A 7,081-nucleotide genomic window follows, 5' to 3' on the forward strand; every position below is an offset into this window, starting at 1 on the left:
CTGTTCATACACAGGCATTTATGTATGTATGCATAGACATTCACATAGATATATAGACATTTATTTATATACATATACATGTATGTATACCGTATTCATGTATAGTGCATAGGTCTAGAAAAGAGGAAACATTTTAAAAGCATGCTGATCATTTGTGTATGTGTAGTAAACACCAACAGGCAAAGACAGATTAAACAGAATTTCCATTTATTTTTTGTTTCCACCATTGCTAGGCTTAGACCTGTCATGGCATTACTACAATTGCGTTTACTATTTTCTATTGCCTGTGTCATAAAATTCATGACCAGGAGATCCTGTAATTGTTTATGTTGCCTTCCATGAAGCATGAAACCTACCATAGCCTCAAGACTTCTCTAAGCTACATGTGGATTTCAAGTAAAGGAGAGTTCTTTCCTCTGTGATGCTTACATAACTTTACAAGGCTGTTTGTGAAACTAACACTCAGTAGGTTGCCTAATGATATTTAATTAGGGCAGGCTACTGCTGAGAAGGTGTAGTACCTTTGGTGTAGTATGGGGTCTGAGCAGCTTGTCTTCCTTCCAGAAGGAGTAGCTAATGAAATCACTGAGTACAGCATGGTATTTTATTCAATTATGCTATTTAAAACTGGGACTTTATTAAAGTGGCTCATCCTAACCATCAAATAAAACTACTAATTGCTCTATTTAAGTGAATTATGTTCATTTTAGGAAAAGAAGTAGAAGAGCATCTATTAGCTTTTTGATTAATCTTTAACACTTATTTAATATAAAATGGCTTCTGCGTCCTCTTAATTGAACCAGCTTTGAATCTCTCAATTCTTCCCCCTCTGAATCTTGTACTCAGCTGATTAGAAGTCCTACAGTTCCTTCTCTGCCAGGTCTTTCAGAACAACTTGGACTCTACCCTTTTCTGTGTCCCTGCCATCCTTCATCTTTTGTCCCTTGAAATTTTGGGCCACAGCAACAGTCCTGTCCCTGGACTTTCTGCCTACTACTGTCAATAATTTTGTCACACAGCTACAAAAATCTTTCCCAGATATTATGCCAAAAATAGATCAAAATGAAATTACCCTCTGGGACAAATATACCTTTTATTCAAAGGACACATAGATGTCCACTGACCTTGATCATCTTATAGAATTATGGTAAGCATGATTCCGAAAAGTAATCTATCAGGTTTAGCAAATATCTGTCTTAGTCACATGAGAGTACACAATGATGTAAGCCATGTGCCTCCTTGATGTCACCTGGAGGAGTAGGTTATATATCTTATACTCCTGAGGGCCATCTGTGGATTTCAAGTTGTCTCCTCACAGCTTAATGAGAAACTTGAAAATAAGAATCAAGAAAGCAGTCATGCCCTGGACAACCTGCTCTCCTGGGACACTGAGATTTACTGACTAGGTCCCAGAAATAATGCCAAAAAATAATTCTTAGGCTGTTGTAGCATAGATTTTACAGTAGAAATATGAAAATTGAATGGTGTCTTCATCATGCATAGACTCTAGTCTGTTTACACTTGTATTCAGTTATGCATGCAATCATGCGCCCACGAATCAATCATACATGCATGTCATCATTATTTGAAAAATATTTGTCACTCTGAAGCAGGCACCATACTAAAGATATAACAGTGAATGCAATAGACAAAACTTTTGATTTCATGGAGCTGGCATCTAGAAAAAAAGACAAATTCAAATATGATAAGTTCTGTGCAGGAGAAACAAAGGGTGTCCAGCATGGGCTGCAAATTCAACCAAGGCTTTATTGTGCCAGCCACTCATTAGCCAGCAATGTTTTAGTTCAATGAAAACATATATAAACTAGGAAAAGAATAATATTTTTATTTCCATTTTATTGGAGTCATGGTAGTTTCTTAAAAATGTATCTGAAACTAAGATTTTAAAACAGCACTTAAAAACACTACTAAAATGAAGGCTAAGACTCGTTTATTCTAGGTCTCAGGATAGAACTAGGAAAAATAAGTAGAGATTTCAGCGGATTTTGACTAAACACAAAGAAGATGAAGCATATATAATATGTAATAGTGGAGTGGGTATCACAGAGTTATAAACTTTTAGCCTCTGGTGGCATTTAAACAGAGGATACCTGACTACCTTGACGGATGTTGGGATTAGGAATATGAGATTTGAGGGGGCTGAAATTAGATGCTGTGATTTTTCAAAAGAAATTTTTTAATGGCTTTGTTGAATGGCAGGATTTTATTTTTAAAACTCATGAAAATCTTGATTTTTTTGATTTTTAAAATGTTGCTTTATAACTGAGAATATTTAAAATATCCAGGGGGAATGGCCATTAGTTATCATTTAAAAATTTTTAAACTAAGCATGAATTTAAGAGCTAGAGAAAAGAAAACATACTAAAAGGTATAATTTAAGTGTTTAAGTTTAATTTATTAAAAATACTCTTGGAAGCTCATAAATTTTGATCAATTCTTAGTTATTGTCAAGTAAAAATCTGTTAGAAATCTGTCTTACTGTCCACCCAATATAAAAAAGTGCTGTGGTTTGATATTCTAAGAGTTAAGTGTAATCTAATATAACCACAGAAGAAAATTCTGCCTGTGAGATATTTGGGAGCCAAGTAAATACACATGACAGTCAATCATGGAAAACTCCTTGGCTTCTGCTATCAGGGTGGCAACCGCAAGGGACGTCCAACCCATGGAAATAAGAAAATAGTGATCCAAGTTTTCACCCATCTTTCAAATTTCAGTATTTTGAGTCAAATGCCATCTGAAATGGGAGCCTTTCATAGTGGGAAATAATGAAATTATCTTTTTCCTCAACCCTTTAGTGAAACACAATATAGTTTTCACTCTATGACAGCTTAAACAACTCAAATCTATACTGTTTATTAATAACAATTTCAAGAATTAAAAAGTTAGTGCTTTAGCATTATATTTTTTGACACATTTGAGCTTCAATACAGATAATACATTTTAGATGAATAAACTGAATCTCAGCACAGTGAATACAGCCTGTGTAGATTCATATAGCAAATGATAGTGCTGCAGCCAGAACTGGGTCTTTAGAAATTACATATTAACATGTTTTCTAAGTAAGTCATTTTCCATCATTGCCTTCAAGGATGTTTTATATCAGTTGTTCAGATTTCCATAATGTAGAAGATGCCTCCATAAAAAAAAAAATGTTTACCTAAGGTTCTACAGAAAGAATGAGTTAGAAATAAGGGAGAGTATGAAATCAAACAGTCAGAGTTTTTGCTATCGGAGAGAGACTTGTCAGCTTGTACTTAGTTCAAGGAAAGAAAAGTCAAATGTTTGCATACCAGAGCAGATTTCAAGAGAAGAAATTAACAGCGAGGGTTAATGACTTCAAGTTTTTTTGTGATTCTCCGCATTTAAAAAAATGTTAGTCCTATTTTTTTCCTTGGAAATAACTATTAGGATGATATAATTTCAAAATGCTACACCAGAAAGTATTAAAATGGCCCCGACATCAAAGGCTCTATTGCTCTAAGTTTATGGGTGGGTATGCAAGCTAAGTGTTATGATAATATATAGTCACATATATAGAGGCTTAATACACCTATGAGAAGTTCTGGCGTACTTGACAAGAACAAGCAGACTTGAAATATCCTTCAATGTAGAATCTCATACTTTACAAGGGACGTTTATGGGCAGATTAGTGAATATATAGAAGGAGGATGTTTGATTTGGAAAAGAGACAAAATTGGATTAGGAATAATAATATGTAGAGGAGATAGGTTAAGTAGGACTGTTAGATTCAATCTACAGGGAAGATGACTTGTAGAATAAAATAAGGAAAGAAAGGAGCGAGAACACATGAAAAGGGGTTAGCTTTATTACTTATAAGAATTTATTTTTTCCTAAAAATTGCACCCAGAAAAATAGATTGGGCTTTCTGAAAAAGAGTGAGTTGTTATCACTGTTTCTTCTAGTATTTAAGTGAAGATTGAACGACTAACTCAGAGATCACGTAAAAGCAAATCTTTAAGTGTGGGCGCTCTTGGACTAGAAAAACCCTGTGAGATTTTCTTGGTTTAAATTTCTGTAATTTTAAACTGGAACAGAACTCAATTAGAGCCTATTTTTTCCCCAGGTTCCTGCCAAGTAGATAGCAATGAAGGCATTTTTTAAAAAACCCTCCATCATTGCAAATATGTCCCAAATCATTTAGAAGCAGGGATTTCATGACCCTAAAAAGTTGCCTTGCCTACACAAACACACCTTGCTTTAGTAGAAACATATATTTTTTAGAAGATTTGGGAATTGGCTAACAATTGGCAAAATTGCTAGTCAATTCTCAAACCTCCTAAAAAAGATGTGTTTCTACTAAAGCAAAAAGGTCACAAATTCAGGAGTTAAAGTGAAAACAAAGGATTTAATGTTCTTTTCCCTACTTACTACCCATTTGTTGTTTGGGGTATAGAGTCAGGACTAGAGAAGAGGGTGGGAAATTCTGTATCCTCTACTAATACAGAGGCATGGAAGCACTTTCCATAATTTTTGTCGTGAAACAAGACTCAACCCCATATCAGTAGGCTAATGTTTCTGTCATATTCTGCCTAGGTGGATTATAGTTTTAATTGCCTGTCACCTTTTAACCCTGTAATACAGATTGATTTCCTAGATTTCAGGTTGACTGGGTGAGGAAGGAAGTCACTTGAGATAATTTTAAGAAATGAGCCTATATCCAGAGTATTGTAGGAAAGACCTGCTTCTACTCCATCTTCTTTCTTGTCCTACTTCTCGCCTCTGGTTTTGGGAAATAAAAGAGGAGCAGTTATGAGGAAAGGAAAAGAGATTCTCAAAAGTAGTACAATAAGAAGACTCTGGTCTTAACACAAATTCTCATGGCAACTCTCAAATAAATGACTTATAGTGTCAGCAAATATTGAAAATCAAACTCAGGAAACAAAGAGTAAACTTGTTCAAAGTGGCTTCAAGGGGCATTAGTTGTGACAATTTCAGTTTATGCAGCATAGAAGAATCAGATTATGTGTAGAGCTTGGGGGAAATAGGGTCAGCTAATAGGACTTTTTAATGGAGGTTTCTAAAGGATGAGGTGGTTTTGGAAGAAGTTTGTCCAACCTCTTATAGTAGGTTGCGTCTGTCCACAAACTCGTTGTTGTCCCTGATAAAGTTTGAGAAAAATAAGGAGCATTTACGGAGTTTTTCCCTCACCAATCTAAATTTATTCACTTAAAAATTCAGAGACTGTAACCTTGTTATTTTGGGATTAAATATAAACTTTCTTCTTAAAAGTGATAGGTATATGTTTACAAATTGTCTTTACTCTTTACTTAAAACCATACACATACAGATGTGATAGTCCTGTCAGTTTACCCTATTTTTCATTTCAAATTTATAGTTAATTTTCATAAATGTGTTGATGAGATTTATCACTTTTAAGATACCATCTAGCCTTGATATTTATTGTACCTTCTGTGTGAAACCAAATGGGTTTATTCACAGCAAAGAATTTTTATTTGCCACTCTCCCCACCCATCATTGGTTGGATTGAGACTCTAATTACATATAAGCATAATTTCCAATGCAAGAAGAACTTTGATGTTTCCCTGACTTACTGATTGCAGGTTGGGGAAGTTGGGATTCTTGCCGTTCTGGGGAAGGAGATATAGAACTCTCATAGACAAAATATTCTAACATAACAGAGTATTTTGCAAAACACATATTTGAAAAGTTAGGGTCCAAAATAGTCTCAGCAAAGGTCAGCTTGGCTGTTTTTTAAAATTCCCAATGGTTAAGTGGGCAACCATGAATCTGAATATTATACAGACTACAGCTGTTTGAAAGTGAGGAAAACCATTCTTGTGAAAAATTAAGGAATAGAGGACAATCTTGGTTTTAAAAGAATGAATATATTTGATTTAATTTGATTTCTGAGTGGAAAAAAGTTCCCCGGCATCCAGGGTACCCTTGGCTGTGGGTATTCCACTCATGAAGGCTACATCTATATGAAGAGTTGCAGTCACATTATAAAGGGCTTTTTCATGATTTCTGATTCTGCCCTATCACATCCCAGAGCCATGCTTTTGCAAAGCTGCCAGCTGGCAGGTGGAATCCATAAACAAGTAGCAGCTGTGGCAGTAGAAAGATGAAGTTTTATTTCCAGGTAAAGTAGAATTCAGATAATAGGAAGTGAAGGGAGGGTGGGGGGAGGGGGGAGGGGGGGATGGGAAAGGGAAGAATGAAGTTTTTTGTAACAAAGTCATAAAGTATTTTTCCCTAATTTTCTTGCATTTCCTATTTATATAAAGTATCTTGATCACTGTGTTGCTCAACAGAGATTTTCAATGGAGTTAACTTGGGAGACTGAACTAATCTCTGAAAAAGAAATTGACTAGTTACAGTTACTTTTTCGACACTTTTTCTGTATTGTGAATTGTGTGGAAATGTACAGAATAAAAATGAAGAAATATAGTTCATTTGTTTCTTTTTCTGGATGCTACAAGTAGTTCGTGAAAATACTGTTTTTAACTATAGTTAAGTTAGACTTTCAAAATCAGGAGGTAAAGAGTTGACTATAGGAGCAAGCAGAGACTAAATGGGGTCCCTGTTAAGGCAGGATTTTTTTCTTTTTTTAAATTAAGAGTTCTGCTTCCAAAATGGATTAACAGGCCAGATTTGCCCTCCAACCAGAATTTTTTTTAAACCAAAAAACATGTATATATAAAACAATGATTGTTAAGACACAGAACCTTGAGCAAGAAAAAAAAAAAAAAAAGTGATCCTTGAGAGATGGAAAGCAAATGAGATAAACCCTTTCATCACCTCATTTTGTAGGCTTCAGAAAGTTTCTAGATAGTGATTCAGGGAGGACTAATTTAGGCAGACCTGATAAGTTCCTGAGTTGGAACAGAGCTGAGAGTTTGGGATACAGAGGCAGCTAGAGCTTATAAGAGATGAACATTAGAGAGGGGAGAACTATACAGAGAAGTAACCGACAGATCTGTAGCAACTTCTTCTAAGTATTCAGTATATGCATGTGGAGAACCCCTACTTAAGATTAGAGAAAGAGCCATCCAAAATGACCTGAGGGACAGTGTCC

The sequence above is a fragment of the Sapajus apella genome, unplaced genomic scaffold (genome assembly GCF_009761245.1).
Source record: "Sapajus apella isolate SASKATOON/1434 unplaced genomic scaffold, GSC_monkey_1.0 scaffold7, whole genome shotgun sequence".
Classification (NCBI taxonomy): domain Eukaryota; kingdom Metazoa; phylum Chordata; class Mammalia; order Primates; family Cebidae; genus Sapajus; species Sapajus apella.